The following is a 19,160-nucleotide window of genomic DNA, read 5'->3' on the forward strand; positions in this document are numbered from 1 at the left end:
AGGGTCCCGTGATCCAGGGACAACTTCCCCGGGAGAACACATGGCGAGCCTCAGGCTGTTGCAACAGTGACGCTGGCCTCTGCCGCCTCAGGCTCGCCCCGCATTCTGTACCCCTCCCTCCCCCCGGCCTGAGTGAGCCAGAGCTCCCTAATCAGCTGCTACTTTAACCCCATCCTGTCTGAGCAAAGAACAGACGCCCTCAGGTGACCTACATACACAGGCAGGGCCAATCCAAAGCTGAACCCCAGGAGCTGTGCGAACAAACAAGAGAAAGGGAAATCTCTCCCAGCAGCCTCAGGAGCAGCAGATTAAATCTCCACAATCAACTTGATGTACCCTGCATCTGTGGAATACCTGAACAGACAACAAATCATCCCAAAATTGAGGCAGTGGACCTTGGGAGCAACTTTAGACTTGGGGTTTGCTTTCTGCATCTAATTTGTTTCTGGTTTTATGTTTATTTTAGTTTAGCATTTAGAGTTTATTATCACTGGTAGATTTGTTTATTGATTTGGTTGCTGTCTTTTAAAAAATATATGTATATTTTTTTCCTTTTTCTCTTTTTGTGAGTGTGTACGCTTCTTTGTGTGATTCTGTCTGTATAGCTTTGCTTTCACCATTTGTCCTCGGGTTCTGTCTGGTTTTTTTTTTTTTTGTATAGTTTTTAGTGCTTGTTATCATTGGTGGATTTGTTTTTTGGTTTGGTGGCTCTCTTCTTTCTTTTTTATATTTTATTTTTAATAATTTTTAAATTTTTAATTTTAATAACTTTATTTTTTTTCCTTTCTTTTTTTTTCTCCCTTTTCTTCTGAGCCAAGTGGCTGACAGGTTCTTGGTGCTCTGGCCGGGTGTCAGACCTGAGCCTCTGAGGTGGGAGAGCCGAGTGCAGGACATCGGTCCACCAGAGACCTCCCAGCCCCACGTAATATCAATCGGCGAAAGCTCTCCCAGAGATCTCCATCTCAACGCTAAGACCCAGCTCCACTCAACAACAAGCAAGCTACAGTGCTGGATACCCTATGCCAAACAACTAGCAAGACAGGAACACAATCCCACCCATTAGCAGAGAGGCTGCCAAAAATCATAAGTTCACAGACACCCAAAACACACCACTGGACGCGGTCCTATCCACCAGAAAGACAAGATCCAGCCTTATCCACCAGAACACAGGCACCAGTCCCATCCACCAGGAAGCCTACACAACCCACTGAACCAACCGTACCCATTGGGGGCAGACACCAAAAATAACAGGAACTACGAACCTTCAGCCTGCAAAAAGGAGACCCCAAACGCAGTAAGTTAAACAAAATGAGAAGACAGAGAAACATGCAGCAGATGAAGGAGCAAGGTAAAAACCCACCAGACCAAACAAATGAAGAGGAAATAGGCAGTCTACCTGAAAAAGAATTCAGAGTCATGATAGTAAAGATGATCTAAAATCTTGGAAATAGAATGGAGAAAATACAAGAAACGTTTAAGAAGGACCTAGAAGAACTAAAGAGCAAACAAACGATGATGGACAACACAATAAATGAAATTAAAAATTCTCTAGAAAGAATCAATAGCAGAATAACTGAGGCAGAAGAATGGATAAGTGACCTGGAAGATAAAATAGTGGAAATAACTATTGCAGAGCAGAATAAAGAAAAAAGAATGAAAAGGATTGAGGACAGTCTCAGAGACCTCTGGGACAACATTAAACGCACCAACATTCGAATTATAGGGGGTCCCAGAAGAAGAAGAGAAAAAGAAAGGGACAGAGAAAATATTTGAAGAGATTATAGTTGAAAACTTCCCTAATATGGGAAAGGAAACAGCCAATCACGTCCAGGAAGCACAGAGAGTCCCATACAGGATAAATCCAAGGAGAAATATGCCAAGACACATATTAATCAAACTATCAAAAATTAAATACAAAGAAAAAATATTTAAAGCAGCAAGGGAAAAGCAACAAATAACATACAAAGGAATCCCCATAAGGTTAACAGCTGATCTTTCAGCAGAAACTCTGCAAGCCAGAAGGGAGTGGCAGGACATACTGAAAGTGATGAAAGGGAAAAACCTACAACCAAGATTACTCTACCCAGCAAGGATCTCATTCATATTTGATGGAGAAATTAAAACCTTTACAGACAAGCAAAAGCTAAGAGAATTCAGCACCACCAAACCAGCTTTACAACAAATGCTAAAGGAACTTCTCTAGGCAGGAAACACAAGAGAAGGAAAAGACCAACAATAACAAACCCCAAACAATTAAGAAGATGGTAATAGGAACATACATACTGATAACTACCTTAAATGTAAATGGATTAATTTTAGGCAATTCCAACTTTTTTCACTTTTATTATAATGCTGCAATAATAATCTTTATGGAAAATCTTTCCCCCCAGGTTGTGAGTTATTTTCTTAAGAGAGATTTCCAGAATCTTCCCTAGGTCAGCCAACAGTTTTTGAGGTCTGCGACTATCTTAGTCAATGTTGTATTGCTTCATAATACCAGCACAGGGAGTAACTAGTAGAAACTTAGTCAATTGTTTAGTGACTATAACTAAGCTGAACTTAAATGGCGTGGGTCTATAACAAAGAAGAGCATTTATATTAACCAAGTTCTGCAAACCACACATATAGAGAAAATCCTACCCTGGCCAGAGGACATACCAGAAAGCCAGCTTTGTTCATACATTTCCACCAAATTCCAGATCTACTTTTCAAATTGCAAAATGACTCTTACCTGCAACAGAAGCAAAGGTAAATTTTCAGGAGTGTACTCTCTCCTTAGGCAGCTCTCTAGCTCCCTCTGCATGACATCTGCTTGAATAACAAGGGGTTTTGACTCAGCCACCTGAACCCGGGGTTGCGGGTGTGGGGAACGGAGCAAGCAAACAAAAGGAAAGAAGGAAATAAAACTATCAGGGTCTATGACGGAAAATGGCATATAATTTATGATAGTTTTTATATAACACATTATGCTGTTACATATAATGAATTTCCAAATAATGAATTTTAACATCACAAATCAAGGAACTGTAAAGTTTAAAACACTACAAAAATCAGATCTCTCCAAAGAAGTATTGGCCTGCTCTGATCCAGCAGTGAGCTGAATATTGGGCTGTTCTGTCTTTGTAACCACTGTCAATAAGATCAGCTGTTTGTTTGCAAAAATAAGCTTTCCCTGCTAACAGTTTCCAACAAGTTAGCAAATTCTAATTTATTGTTGTGTTGAAATAGCCCACTGTTCTACTCATCTGTAAAGTTTTCTTTAGAGCCAGTTCCCTTTCTCTTTGAAAGTAAGAAATGTCCTTTGGCATTCGAACAGAGCTGCAGAAAGTTTTATGCAATAGAAGCTGTAATTATAGAAGCTATAATAAATCAGATTAAAGATAGGCCCTGATTAATCTGTAACTCCACAACTGCTCATTTCTAAATAAGTGTATCGTATTATACTGGAATGTTGGGGGCATGTAAAGGCCACAAGCTTCTGTCTTAGTCAGAATCTCTCTTGTGTACACCTCATGCCGGTTAAACCTTTCCCTGGGCCAGTTTTTCTCTCCTTCTCATACAAACATCGTCTTTCTTCTACCCCTGATTTACCTCTTTATTTCTGACAATAGTAAGGATGTTTCTTTCCCCCACCCATATTTCCTTCAGTAACCACATTTCTAACAACTACTGTGCTTATCTGACCTCTATCTTACCATAGCTGACACATAAAATCATTATTTAATAATTTAAACAAAATGTTTTTATTTTTGTGCTCTTGCTCAATTATCTAGAGGGTGAAAATGACCCTTAAATATCAAACATGAAATACTTTGGAAATTATTTTCACCAAACTTTCTGCTTCAGAAAAATTATTTATCCCTAGGAAAAGCATAGCAGAAGTGTCTGCTTAAGCACCCTCTGACTGTTGTCCAGGCCCAATCATGAGGAAGCTGTTTGTACCAAAGGCTCTGACATGAGGAGGTACAAGCAGCACTGCCTGCGGCCTGATAAGAGGTTGGATCCTGGATCAGGAAGAGGAGTGCTCTCCCCATTGGGTGTAAGATACACCCCAAGGCTTGGCAGCTTTGGGAACATTGCAACCATGGAGCAGATGTTACTTCCTTAAGATGGGACTTCGGGAACACTGGCAAGGGAGCCACAGGAGATAGTTCTGGAACACATGTGAGAAACCACCTTGAGATCTGAGGGGGACTGTAGTCAGTAAAGTATGGTTAATGTTCATATGACTGTTATCAGTCCCCATGGATAAGTTTTAAGGGAAGATAAAAATAGACTTGCCAGCAGTTCACCTCACTGGAGGCAGTGGTCCTGTGAAAAGAACACCAGGCTGACAGTCAGGAGGTCCCTCAGCCACGTGAGGCTAAGCTTGATCCATTTGTGAGAATTCACAACTGCAGTTGGAATAATGCCTTCCCTTATCTCCTCACGTCTTGTTTTTTTTTTTTTTTTTTGCGGTACGCGGGCCTCTCACTGTTGTAGCCTCTCCCGTTGCAGAGCACAGGCTCCGGACGCGCAGACTCAGCAGCCATGGCTCACGGGCCCAGCCGCTCCGCGGCATGTGGGATCTTCCCTGACCGGGGCACGAACCCGTGTCCCCTGCAACAACAGGCGGACTCTCAACCACTGCGCCACCAGGGAACCCCTATGTCTTGGTTTTGATGGAAAAAAGACACAAGCTCTGAAAGGGTAAAAGCATTAATAAATCAAAGGTATAACTTCTGTGATTACTGGGTACCTGAATTCTGGCTGCAGCCTCATGGAGGTGGAGAACCAGTAACCACCTAGAAAGGGGAGCAGCTACTAAAGGCAGTCAGAGAAACAGAAGAAACCCATCCCTTCCCTGCCCTTTGGTCTTCTAATTCTTTGGCATGCTGGGAGATTGGGTGGGGTTCTGGGTTTAGTTCTCTGATCCACTCTTGCTTAGACCATGCTCAGACCATGCCTTTCCTTTAACCCCAAAGTGTCTGCGAATGACCTAAAAGAGATTGGTGAACATGGTATGTACATCAAGCCAAAAAAAGAGATTCACTCATTTGTTCATCAACATACATCAACATACATTCATTCATCTATGTATTCGGCAAGCATCTATGAAGCACTTAACAACCACAAAGACCTGGGCTTATGGGGGGCAAGATGAGGGAAAGAATGGGAAAGAAGGAAGGAAGCTAGGAAGGAAAGAAGGAAGGGAGGGAGGGAGGGAGAGGGGGTGGAAGGAAAGATGACTAAGGCACAGTTATCCTCCAGTTCTCAATAGATTTTGTAGTCTAGTAGGAAATGAGAATTCTAAAGTTATTATCAGGAGTGGATATTTTCCATGGACTCCAGAACCAAGCACAACACCTGGCAAACAGAAGGTGATCAATAAATGTTTGTTGGATTAATAGTTAGATTCTTCAGGTCCAGTGTTTGGTGGTTTTGGGGAGTGGAGAAATACAGGTATCCAGAGATTTCCCATCACTCTGTCCTAAAAGGGACTTCAGAAAACCTTTCTTACCACAATGCACAGTGGGCAGCCCCTTGCCTGACACTCTGACATTTAAGTTTTAACAGTATCAACATTTGATCTTTGCATGGTGTTTTATAGTTTTCAAAGTACTTTAGCATGCATGATCTCAACTGACCTTTATAAGGTAGGCAAGGTACATATTTTTAACCTTTCAAATAAAGGAACAAAAGCTGGGAGAAATTACGACTTGCATGGTTCCATTCCCTTTCCACTTCATCACACAATCCTTGATCTGCTTCATATACTTCAGGGCTTTAAATACCAAATTATAAAATACACTAAATACTGGTTCTTCAGAATCATCTTTGGAAGGAGGTACTAATGTACCTATTTCCTGCTTCTTCTCCAGACCTTCCCTCTCCAACCTTCACCATCCACATTGTGTTTACTCAGCTACTCAACCTAAAAGGGTCCTTATAACTGCTCCTCTTGATCAATTGTGGCAGTAGCAGAAACAGAGGAGTTTGAATGTCCTGGGCCCATGAGGGCTGAATTGGCTACCCTGTCTCTCTAAAAGAATTTGATTGCTATGGTTGGCAGCATTTACCTATAGAATAGCTCCTAACAGAACATCATTTTGCAGAATTCATTATCAAACACCTCACATTATTTTCGTTTTGAAATTTCTCATCAAAATCAAGGTCAAATTCAGTTAAAATATCATTGGAGAAAATGAGATTTCATTGACTATGATTTGTATAGTAGCTTCTGGAACTTTAAGACAATGATATTTGTGAGATGTAAGAGCACTTTTCCTTCTTCCTTGGTAGCACATTGCCTCTAAATGCCTTGACAATTCTAGAATATAGGAAAACCTTAGGGGCAGCAGTTAAGTCTGAGCTTGAGATGATGCCAACTGTCCATGTAAAAAGGAGAGGGGGTTCTGATGGAGATTATGGGATGAGAGTAGGGGTTAAAGCCCCTAAGACCATGCCTTCACACTGCCCTTATTTACCTGTAAGCTCGATGAGTTGACCCCTGAAGAGTCCCCTGTTCTTGTGTCTCAGACTTCAGTTCTGTCAATTGTACAGCCAGTTCTTTTTCCAACAACTGGATCCTTTCTGTGGAAGCAATCTTATAACTTTCATCCATGGTTTGCATTTACTAATTTTCTGATCCCTGAAAAAAAGAGAGAAAAAATTTGTGGCTGACTTCCTCAGTGACCATTAACCAGTGCATGGGACTTTGTCTATCATTGTCCAAGAAATCATGTCAGTTTTGTCAAAATGTAGGCTTTTGTAATTTGGAGAAACAGCTGGACCAGACTGCTGTCATTTACAAGTTAATTACCATTCGGTAAACAGTAGAGAAAACATAACATAGGTTAGAATATCCATTGACCATCTTTGTTCAGCCCAGCTCACCTTTAGAAACATCTCTGTTCCAGCTTTGACTGTGAGGGTTTATTAAATGAGTTTGCATCCACCCTGCCTGACTTCTGTTGTCTTCATAAAGGCTGTAAAGGGGATTACACACTAAATGTTATGAGTGGTGGTTACTGCTGCTTTCTAATACCACTTCAGCTGGAACAAACAATAGGTGTGCGCAGGATCCCTCTACTTGCCTAAAGTATATCTCCATAAGCCTTTTTGAAGGCATGAGCTTCTGACAACGGGTAATAGACTGAGGGTGCAGGTCTATGTCGTATGATCATGATCCATGTACTTTTGGGTTTGGAAGAAAATCACGCTTACGCATTTGAATGTGTTTTCTTAATTCTGAATGCTGATATTTGTCACATAGCTTTTACAATGAAATAAAATAGTTGATAACCACCTCCTACCCCCACTGCCACCCCAGTTCACAGCCTGTCAGATTCAACACAATTGTTTGCTAAGTACTTAGTGTCAATATTTTAATGAACAACATCGATTAACTTCATGACCCAGAATGAGACCCACGAATTGCAGGAGATTCAGTAGATGATGTGTTTCTTGTGCTACTGCTGCCCTCATCTGTCCTGGATGAGAAGGGGTAAAGTCACAAGAAGGGGTAAAATATTTAAACTTTCCTTTTTTCCTTTGACATTTCTAAGATTTTCATTTTCAGAGGTATTTCATTTTCTCAAGTTACTCTGCTGCCTTTTCAACAAATAGGAAAGATGTAGAGATGTTTTGTGTAGAGGCTACCTTTGGGAGCCTATTCATTCTTTTTATAAATATTAAAAATGGAAATGAGCATTGTGTTCAGTCTAGGTTGTGAACCTGCAGAGTTATAAATCTGTCATGTTTGGCACACTGCTGGAGCTCAGTAAAATGCACTGTTGTTGTTCTCAGCAAAAGTAAAATGTTGTTATGAAAAGTATTTGCCACTTGACAGTGTCCTTTCAAGTTGGGCAAACAGTTAAACAGCTGCCTTAACAGCTGCATTCCAACCAGCAGCCAAGAGGGGCAGCAACACAGACTGACATTCTTCTCCCAAAGGATGGATATTCTGCCCTTATTTCCTGATCACTTTCAACACTTCACAGCTCAGAAATGAGAACATTTAATCCTGCATCATTTAGCTTGTTACACAGTCAAGTACAGTATTCACAAAATTAACATAAGGAGAGGTTGGTCTTTGCCAACTGTCCGTGAAATGCATCCAACCCAGAGGAATCCATGCCTGCTGAGCACTCATGGCTAGTGTTAAAGAGACAAACAACTGTTTATTTATTTATTTTTAACTTTTTATTGGAGTATAATTGCTTTACAATGGTGTGTTAGTTTCTGCTTTATAACAAAGTGAATCAGTTATACATATACATATATCCCCATATCTCTTGCCTCTTACATCTCCTTCCCTCCCACCCTCCCTATCCCACCCCTCCAGGCGGTCACAAAACACCCGAGCCGATCTCCCTGTGCTATGAGACTGCTTCCCACTAGCTATCTATTTTACATTTGGTAGTGTATATATGTCCATATATACACTACCACTCTCTCACTTTGTCCCAGCTTACCCTTCCCCCTTCCCGTGTCCTCAAGTCCATTCTCTAGTAGGTCTGCGTCTTTATTCCCATCTTGCCCCTAGGTTCTTCATGACCACTTTTTTTTTTAGATTCCATATATATGTCTTAGCATACGGTATTTGTTTTTCTCTGTCTGACTTACTTCACTCTGTATGACAGGCTCTAGGGACACAACAGTTTATTTTGGGAGAGGGAAAGATGGGTTCCATTTATCGAGCACCTACTCTGCGTGAGACAGGCACTGGGCCCTCATTTAACGTCTCAGAAAAGAGATTCTCAAGAATTGTTTCAATAGTGTCTTTTAAAAAATAAATACATTTAATTAACTATCGACTATAAACAAACAAACCAACCCCCCCCCCCTTTTTAAAAGTGGGTTTAAAAAGTGGTACAGTCTAAGCTCTAAGGAAAAGATGGTAAGATTAGCTTGAGTAGGGTTTGAGGGTGTTTAATAGGTAAAGTGGGCTTCAATGGGGTTAAAGCAGGAATGTTTAGAAGAGAAATAATGAATAACTTCAGAGTCTTATAGGGAAATGTATAATGCATGTCAAAAACTTCAAAGTGACTACCAAAAGAATGGAAATGCAACACAGAGCTTCCCAAACAAGCAGGGGTGAGGGATAGGAAATGGGTCTTTTAAATCCAGTAGAAGGCAGGAAAAGAGAAAAAAGGAAACAAAAAGAAGTATGGTAGAAATAAGTTCAAATATATCAGTAACTATAATAAATGTAAATAGATAAAGCCCATCTATCAAAACACATAAATCAGCACAGTTCTGAACATTTTTAAAACCCCTAAAATTTGGTAATGTGATAGGTACCAAAATAAAACAATGATTTTTATTCTAGCAAATGCTAGAATAGAATTTAAACTGTGAGCAAGCTGGCAATTCAATCTTCTTCACAAAGATCTGCAAGGTACTCCATAACTTCGCTGGGTAAACCATTTTTGATGCTTGGTCATCTTTTTTTTTTTTTTTGCAGTACGCGGGCCTCTCACTGTTGTGGCCTCTCCCACTGCGCAGCACAGGCTCCAGACGCACAGGCTCAGTGGCCATGGCTCATGGGCCTAGCCGCTCCGCAGCATGTGGGATCTTCCCGGACCGGGGCACGAACCCGTGTCCCCTGCATTAGCAGGCGGACTCTCAACCACTGTGCCACCAGGGAAGCCCTGTGCTTGGTCATCTTTGATCATCAACATGTCCTTCCTGTGTACAAATGAAATTTCTCCTGTTACACATTATACACCATCTCCTGGATCAGTAGGGTAAGACTAACTGTTTTAACAAAAAGACACAGTCATCAGTGGCTTAAAGAAAAAAATTGTTTAAATGTGTCTAATGTAATGTGTTTGGTAAATGTGTGTAAACTGCCTGCTCCTCTTGGACATTCAAGGACCCTGGTTCCTTCCAAGTCAGTTCCACCATCCCTTAGGCATTTTTCAGACAAACACATTAGTGTTTTCTCCTCAGTGTGGCTACAGAACATGACCTTTAGTTGGGTGAGGGGACACACAAGACATATATTTGATGTTCTGAATTGGATAACCTGCATCTACTTCTAGTTTAGGGAGAGCTTTGTTTTGTTTTTCTTGAATGGGTATTGAATTGTGTCAATTGCTTCTTCAGCATCTATTAAGGTAGCCATGTGACTTTCCTCATTTATTTTTTTAATGTGGTGAATTTCACAGATTTTCTATTGTTAATACAAAACTGCTTTCTTGGAATAAATCCCACTTGGCAATGATCTGTTATCTTTTTTTTTTTTTTAAAGAAAAATGGACTCATTTTGCTACTGTTGTTTAGGATTTTTGCATTTATGTTCATGAGAACAATTGGCCTGTCATTTTCTTAAAATGTTCATGTCAGGTTTTGGTATCAAGATTATACTACCCTCTTAAAAAAATGTTGTGAACTGTTCCTTTCTCCTCTATATTCTGAGAAAGTTTAAGGTTGGTATTATTTCTTCCTTAAATGTTTGGAATAATTCACCTGTGAAACATCTCAGCCTGAAATTTTCTTTATGGGAGGGTTTTAAATTACAGATCCAATATTTTTAACAGATTATGATTATTCACATTTTTGTTTCTTTTTTATATTCATTTTAATATTTTTTAAAAGAGCATTTCATCTAAGTTGATTTTTTTTGGTGTAAGGTTATTCATAATATCCTTTTATATTATATTTTTAACAGCTGTGTTGAGATATAATTAATACACCATACAATTAACCTGCTTAAAGTGAACAATTCAATGATTTTTAGTGTATTCACAGTGGTGCAACCATCACCATAATTCATTTTAGAACATTTTCATCACCCAAAAAAGAAACCCCATATCCATTAGCAGTCACTCCCCATTTTTCTCTAAGCCACCCCACCCCCCAGCAATAGGCAACCACTAACTTACTTTCTATCTCTATAGATTTGCCCATTCTGGAAACTTTATATAAATTGAATCATATAATACATGGTCTTTTGTGACTGGCTTCTTTTGTTTCCCATAATGTTTTCAAAGTTCATCCACGTTTTAGCATGTATCAGTATATCAGTCCTCTTTTATAGCTGTATATTATTCCATTGTATGCTTATACCACTTTTGTTTACTGGTTCATCAGTTGGTGGAAATTTGGGTTGTTTCCAGTTTTTGGCTATTATAAATAATGTTGCTATAAATATTCAAGTCAAAGTTTTTGCCAGACTCTTCCAAAGCAGGGGCACCATTTTATAATCCCATCAGCATTGTAGGAGGGTTCTAATTTCTCTACATCCTTGTCAACACTTGCCACCTTTCTTTTTTATTTTAGCCATTCTAGTGGATGTGAAGTTGTATCTCACTGTGTTTTTGACTTACATTTCCTTAATGGCTAATGATGTTGAGTATCTTTTCATGTACTTATTGGTCATTGGTATATCTTCTTTGGATAAATGTCTATTCAGATTCTTTGTCCATTTTTAAATTGAGTTTTTTGGTTCTTTACTGATGAGTTGTAAGTGTTCTTCACATATTCTAGATACATGTTCTTTATCAGATATGTGATTTGCAAATATTTTCTCCCATTCTGTGGGTCATCTTCTCACTTTGTTGATGTTGCCCTTTGAAGCCCTTTATCTTTTTTTTTTAACATCTTTATTGGAGTATAATTGCTTTACAATGGTGTGTTAGTTTCTGCTGTATAACAAAGTGAATCAGCTATACATATACATATATCCCCATATCTCCTCCCTCTTGTGTCTCTGTCCCACACCCCCATCCCACACCTCTAGGTGGACACAAAGCACTGAGCTGATCTCCCTGTGCTATGCGGCTGCTTCCCACTAGCTATCTATTTTACATTTGGTAGTGTATATATGTCCCTATATACATTACCACTCTCTCACTTCGTCCCAGCTTACCCTTCCCCCTCCCCATGTCCTCAAGTCCATTCTCTATGTCTGTGTCTTTACTCCTGTCCTGCCCCTAGGTTCTTTAGAACCACTTTTTTTTTTTTAGATTCCATATATGTGTTAGCATACAGTATCTGTTTTTCTCTTTCTGACTTACTTCACTCTGTATGACAGTCTCTAGGTCCATCCACCTCACTACAAATAACTCAGTTTTGTTTCTTTTTATGGCTGAGTAATATTCCATTGTATATGTGTGCCACATCTTCTTTATCAATCCATCTGTCGATGGACACTTAGGTTGCTTCCATGTCCTGGCTATTGTAAATAGAGCTGCAATGAACATTGTGGTACATGACTCTTTGTGAATTATGGTTTTCTCAGGGTATATGCCCACTAGTGGGATGGCTGGGTCGTATGATAGTTCTATTTTTAGTTTTTTAAGGAACCTCCATACTGTTCTCCATAGTGGCTGTATCAATTTACATTCCCACCAGCAGTGCAAGAAGGTTCCCTTTTCTCCACACCCTCTCCAGCATTGTTTATAGATATTTTGATGACGGCCATTCTGACCAGGGTGAGGTGATACCACATTGTAGCTTTGATTCACATTTCTCTAATAATTAGTGATGTTGAGCATCCTTTCATGTGTTTGTTGGAAATCTATCTTCTTTGGAGAAATGTCTATTTAGGTCTTCTGCCCGTTTTTGGATTGGGTTGTTTATTTGATATTGAGCTGCATGAGCTGCTTATAAATTTTGGAGATTAATCCTTTGTCAGTTGCTTAATTTGCAAATATTTTCTCCCATTCTGAGGGTTGTCTTTTCGTCTTGTTTATGGTTTCCTTTGCTGTGCAAAAGCTTTTAAGTTTCATTAGGTCCCATTTGTTTATTTTTATTTCCATTTCTCTAGGAGGTGGGTCAAAAAGGATCTTGCTGTGATTGATGTCATAAAGTATTCTGCCTGTGTTTTCCTCTAAGAGTTTTATAGTGTCTGGTGTTACATTTAGGTCTTTAATCCATTTTGAGTTTATTTTTGTGTATGTTGTTAGGGAGTGTTTGAAGCCCTTATCTTTTTTTAAAATTTTATTTATTTTTTATACAGCAGGTTCTTATTAGTTATCCGTTTTATACATATTAGTGTATACATGTCAATCCCAATCTCCCAATTCATCCCACCACCACCACCACCCGGCCACTTTCGCCCCTTGGTGTCCATACGTTTGTTCAGCCCTTTATCTTTTTAATGTCTATGGAATGTATACTGCTGTCTCCTTTTACATTCCTGATACTGATAATTTCTGTACTTGCTATTTTATCTTGATCAGTCTTATTAGGGATTTAATAATTTTATTAAACTTTTCAAATGACCCATATTTAGTTTTTTTTCTTTTGTGGTACGTGGGCCTCGCACTGTTGTGGCCTCTCCCGTTGTGGAGCACAGGCTCCGGACTCACAGGCTCAGTGGCCATGGCTCATGGGCCTAGTTGCTCCACAGCATGTGGGATCCTCCCAGACTGGGGCACGAACCCGTGTCCCCTGCATTTGCAGGCGGACTCTCAACCAGTGCGCCATCAGGAAAGCCCCCCATATTTAGTTTTATTGTGTCTACTCTATATCTGCCTTCTCTTTCATTGATTTTTGCTCATTTATTATTCATCTATTATTGATATTTATTTATATAATTTATTATTACAAATTGAGCTATACCTATTGAATTATTTATTTATAATTTATTATTTACATATTTATTATTTATTAAGAGTCATTTATTATACCATTTATCTTACTATCTTAAATTTAATTTGCTCTTCTTTTTCTAGCACTTGAGATGGAAGTTTAGATCATTACTTTTTTACCTGTCTTCTAAGATATGCATTTAGAGCTATAAACTTCCTTCTAAGCATTATTTTAGCTGCAGTACCACTTTGGATGTTGTGTTTTCATTATTTATCATTTAAATGCTTTCTAGTTTCCATTGTGATTTCTTCTTTGACCTATAAGTTGTTTAGAGGTGGTTCTATATTTCTGTTATTAATTTCTAGTGTGATTGCACTGTGTTCTGAGAACGTACCCTGCATGACTTCAATTTTTAAAAATATTTTAAACTTGCTTTATGGCCCAACATATGATCTGTTTTGGTAAATGTTCCAAATACTCTTGAAAAGAATATATATTTACTATTGTTGGGAATAGTGTTCGATTAGGTTAATTAGATCACATTTCTTCTTAATCTTTTATATCTGATTTATTGGTATGATTTTTATGAGAAATTGAGACAGGTATATTAAAATCTTTGATAATAATTATGGATTTTTCTATTTCTTCATTTAGTTCTGACATTATAGTTTTATATATTTGAAGCTATATTATGGCTGTATACAAATAGGATTGTAAAGTTTTTTTCATTGAATTGAAACTTATCATTATGACATGTCCCTCTTCATCACTAGTCATATTTCTTCAAGTCAAACTTACAAATTAGTAATATAGTCACAGAAGGTTTTTTGTTTTGTTTTGTTTTTGTTTTGGGGGTTAGTATTTACATGGTGTATCTTTTTAATCCTTTAAAATTATGTGTCATTTTGTCTCTTCAGTCTGAAAATCTTTGTCTTTTAATTGGAGCACTGAGTTCATTTACATTTAATGTGATTACTGTTACAGATGGGTTTAAGTGCACAATCTTACTATGTATTTTACTATGTATTTTATTCATTTTATTTATTTTTCTATTCGTCCTACCTATTTTTTGTTCCTTTATACTTCCCTTCCTTCATTACTCTGGATTAATCAAGTATTTTTATTATTCTGTTTTGCCTCTTCTATTAGGTTTTTAATTATACCCGTTTTCTTTTGGTAGTTACCTATAGTTCTCAAATTTTAGTGTGCATCAGAATCACCTAAAGGACTTCTTCAAACATAGATTTCTGGGCCTCACCTCCAAAGTTTCTGATTTAGTAGGTCTGGGGGAAACCTGGAAATTTTCACTTCTAACAAATTCCCAGATGATGCTTATGCTGCTAAATCAAAAGGCCACACTTTGATAGTTACTCCTCTAGATTCCGATATATTCTTGACCTATTACAGCCTACCTTAAGCTAGTAGTTTTTGTTTTCATGGTGTCTTCCACTCTAAAGCTAGCAATTTTTTTTACAGTCTTTTACTATCCAAATAAAAATCTTACAATGGTTTAAGTCCACATAACTCCTTCCTACAATTCATGCAACTGTTTATTATACGTCTACACATAAACTCCACAATATTTTTATTTTTGCTACTTTGAAAGTCAATTAAAATTTTTTTACCCATATATTTATCTTTCCTGCTGCTCTTCTTTCCTGAAGATCTGTGCTTCCATTTGAGTTCATTTTCCTTTAGCCTGAAGAACTTCCTTTCATATTTTTCATAGTGTGGGTCTGCTCCTGATGGATTCTCTCAGCTCTCATTTGTCTGAATAAATCTATATTTCTACTATGATCTCTAAAGATATTTTAATTGGACATAAAATTGAGAGTTTTTTTTTCTTTTAGTACTTTAAATATCTCTTGGCTTCCATAATTTCAGTAAAATAGTCACATGCCCTACTGTTGCTTTTTGAAAAAGTAAAGTGCCTTGTTTTCTCTTGCTGCTTTTAAGATTTTATCTTTGTCAGCAGTTCAACTATGATATACTTAATTATGGTTTCCTTTGTATATATCCTTGTTGTGTACTGAGGTTCACTGAGCTTCTTTAATGTTTGGAATGATGTCTATCATCAATTTTCGAAATTTCTTGACTATTATCTCTGCATATATTGCTTCTGCCCCATTCTCTAATTCTCATCCTTCTATGACTCTAATAAAATATATATTTGACTGCTTCACTGTATTCCATATATCTCTTATACTAAGTTTTATTCTTTGCGTTCTTTGTGTCTCTGTGCTTCAGTTTTGGGTACTATCAACTTATCTGTCTTCAAGTTCACTAACTCTTTTTGCTCAGTCTAAGCTATTGCTAAAACTGCACAATGAATTCTCAATTTTAGCTGTTGTATTTTTAAAATCTGTAATGTATATTTAATTATTTTTATAGATTCCAATTCTGTCAAAATTATCCATCATTTTATCCATTTTGTCCATCTTTTCCTTTGCTCCCTTGCGCGCGCGTGCGCGCGCACACACACACACACACACACACACATATATACAGTTTTTTTTGTTTTTTTTTTTTTTTTTGCGGTACGCGGGCCTCTCACTGTTGTGGCCTCTCCCATTGCGGAGCACAGGCTCCGGACGTGCAGGTTCAGCAGCCATGGCTCACAGGCCCAGCCTCTCCACGGCATGTGGGATCTTCCCAGACTGGGACATGAACCTGCGTTCCCTGCATTGGCAGGCAGACTCTCAACCACTGCGCCACCAGGGAAGCCCTATACAATTATTTTAAAGTCCTAGCCTGCTAGTTCCAATATCTGGATCATCTATGGGTTTGCTTTTATTATCTGCCTTTTCTCTTGTCACTCACATTTTCCTGCCTCTTTTCAAGGCTTATAATTTATTATATGCCATATTTGGGGTATAAAATGAACCAATGGGACTTGTAATGATGTTATTTTCCCTCATAAAGGTTCTCCCTTTCCTCTGTTAGTTGCATAATTTGAAGGGCTGATCACCTTAATCCCATCAGGAACTGAACTAGATTGGAGATGGATTCTGGTTTTAGTTAGACTCAGTCTACCTCTTGTTTGTCATTTTTCCTCAGGTGTGGCTCACCTGGACTTTTGATCAATAGCTTGGAAGGTCTCTTTCCTTTCGGCCCGTAAACACTATGGGAGATTCAGTCTTCCCTTTGGAGGTTTTAATTTAGCTCATTAGCCTCTCGCCTCATGTAGCTTTAAAATCTGGCAAATGTCTTGAGAGGAAAACTCATCAAGTGTTTCTTGCTGACTTCCTGTCTCTGGTGGGAGTTTGTCTCCTAAGCACTGTGGACAGATTTCACTATGACTTTGCAATCCTTTGCTTCCTTCCTGGGTATGGCCTTCTGAGACTTTTGACTGACAGCTGGGCTTTTCCCTTTCTTCTCATCCCTGAAATTCTGTCCTTCAAAAGTTTTGAGCTTAGCCTCCCATCCCATCAAGTTCAATATCTGGCCAAAACTTGAGGGACTGTTTGATGCAGTCCCTTTTGCTAGCAGGGATTTATCTCTTCACCATGAGACTGCAGATCTTATTCTGCCTTTCTTGGCCAGTTCTCCAGTTTCTTTTATACTCTAGCATTCAGCAAATGTCCAGTGGTATTTTTCAGAATTTAAATTCAAATCTGTCATGCCTGCATCCATGGCCTTCAAAAACTCCCCTGGCTTTTCTTTGTCCCAGTGGAGTCCCCATGCCAAAAACAGAGTCACTGTGACCAGAATTGGTAAATGTTCTAAGGAATAAAATAGCCAGGGATTGTCAAGTGACCTAGGAGGGTTCTTCCCTTTCTGGAATTTTAATTCTTCTAGTCTTCATTGTGTCTATAACTTTCCAATGACTTTAAACATATGACTTTGTAATTTATTGTTTTAGTGGGAGCGTGGCTTTTCTACTAAATCTTACCTGAAGTAGAGGTCTCAATACTAACTTGAGAGTACTACCTAAATGTATTCTCATATTTTCTATTCTATTTCATTAAAAACAAACTTTTAGTCACAACCCACTAGTAATCAATGTTAGGATCCACTAATGGATCATAATCTGCATTTTGAGAAAAACTGCTCTAATAGATCTCTGGGAAAAACCAAGGTGCCTGGCTGTTTGGAAGAGGTCATCTAACGGATATGGATTAAATGGACCTCAATCCTCTTAGTATTATATAAATTCTTGAAGTATATAATTCTGCATGCATTTTTCTTTGAGGTATGACAAGGTCAGCTTTTGCATACAATTTACCTTCTCACTGGAATACCCTGGCAAATTTAATTTTGTTATACTCCTTCTCCTGGATTTTTTGTCAGGCAAAATCAAATTCTTATGATTTGTCTTAGTCATTTGTATATTAACCCTATACATTCTAAGTTTCCATTATTTTGTCCACAAAGATATGACAATTTCTTTCAAGAAAAAAGAAAAAATATCCCTCATATCCAAAGCACCTTCCCTCGAACTTTGACTTTCCCCTCTGTACTGTTATGTCTTTTACCTTAAGTGATAATAAACTACCTCAGTATTTGTTCATGGAAGGATTTGTAACTATCAAGGACTAAAGGGAGCATGTATGGAAGCAAAACTGATACAATGCTTTGCTGCCATTATCAGTAAGTGTGTACATCATAATAAGAAAATAAAACAACTTGTACCCTGAAAGAAATAAAATAAGCAAACAAAAACAGGGTCCCTGTGCCTGGTTCACTTTCCCAAAACAAAAGAATCCTTAGGTTTTGTTTATAAGTACTGACTGCCTAATAAAAGCAACTTTATCACCAAGTTTTTGCAATATTGATAGTTGAAGATCTGTGATAACCTCTGTGGCTACGACAACTGTGTGAGAAAATTTCAGTCTTTTCTACCATGGACTGCATAACTACAAACTTGGTCATGTTTGTAATTTTGTGGGGTTTTCCCCGTATTTTTTAATTTGATGAACCAATTCTTTTAAAAACTTGGAGTTTCTTGCAAACTTTTCTTGGAAGTAAACTTTTCTAAATGCTTTGTGCCTGACTATTCCTTTGACAATTCTAGAGATTCCACCAAGATTTTATGTATTTATCTACCAGAGGTGTATTCACCAGCCAGAGCCAAGTAAACTGCATTGTCCATGAGGAGCAACTCAAGAGCTTTTTGAGGTGTATCTTTTTCTAGTCTTAGGGTGAATCTCCTGTGGCAATAGTTTTTGTTGTTGTTGTTTTTAATTGAAGTATAGTTGATTTACTATATTGTGTTACTTTCAGGTGTACAGCACAGTGATTCAGTTACACATATACATATATATTTTTTCAATTCTTTTCCATTATAGGTTATTGCAAGATATTGAATATATTAGTTCCCTTTGCTATACAGTAAATATATTTGTTGTTTATCTATTTTATATATGGTAATGTGTATCTGTTAATCTTATACTCCTAATTTATCCTCCCCCCTTCCCCTTTAGTAACTGTAAGTTTGCTTTCTATGTCTGTTTCTTTCTGTTTAGTAAATAGGTTAATTTGTGTCATATTTTAGATTCCATATATAAGTGATATCGTATTTGTCCTTCTCTGTCTTACTTCACTTAGTATGATAATTTCTAGGTTCATCCATGTTGCTGCAAATGGCATTATTTCATTCTTTTTTATGGCTGAGTAATATTGTATATATATACCAC

General features: G+C 38.0%; 1 protein-coding gene across 1 annotated transcript in view; it reads right to left on the bottom strand.

Annotated features, from left to right (window-relative positions):
- The window catches only part of LOC113610794 (uncharacterized), a 72,013-nt gene that overhangs the window by 34,389 nt on the left and 18,464 nt on the right, over positions 1-19,160 (bottom strand). The window contains exons 4-5 of the mRNA XM_027089204.1: positions 6,468-6,631; positions 2,732-2,842 (exon numbers count right to left, since the gene is read on the bottom strand). The gene's annotated coding sequence lies outside the window, so the exon portion shown is untranslated. The remainder of the gene's footprint in view (positions 1-2,731; positions 2,843-6,467; positions 6,632-19,160) is intronic.

This window comes from Aethalodelphis obliquidens, unplaced genomic scaffold (genome assembly GCF_003676395.1).
Source record: "Aethalodelphis obliquidens isolate GAN/ISIS:26980383/991018 unplaced genomic scaffold, ASM367639v1 scaffold3, whole genome shotgun sequence".
In the NCBI taxonomy this organism is placed as follows: Eukaryota; Metazoa; Chordata; class Mammalia; order Artiodactyla; family Delphinidae; genus Aethalodelphis; species Aethalodelphis obliquidens.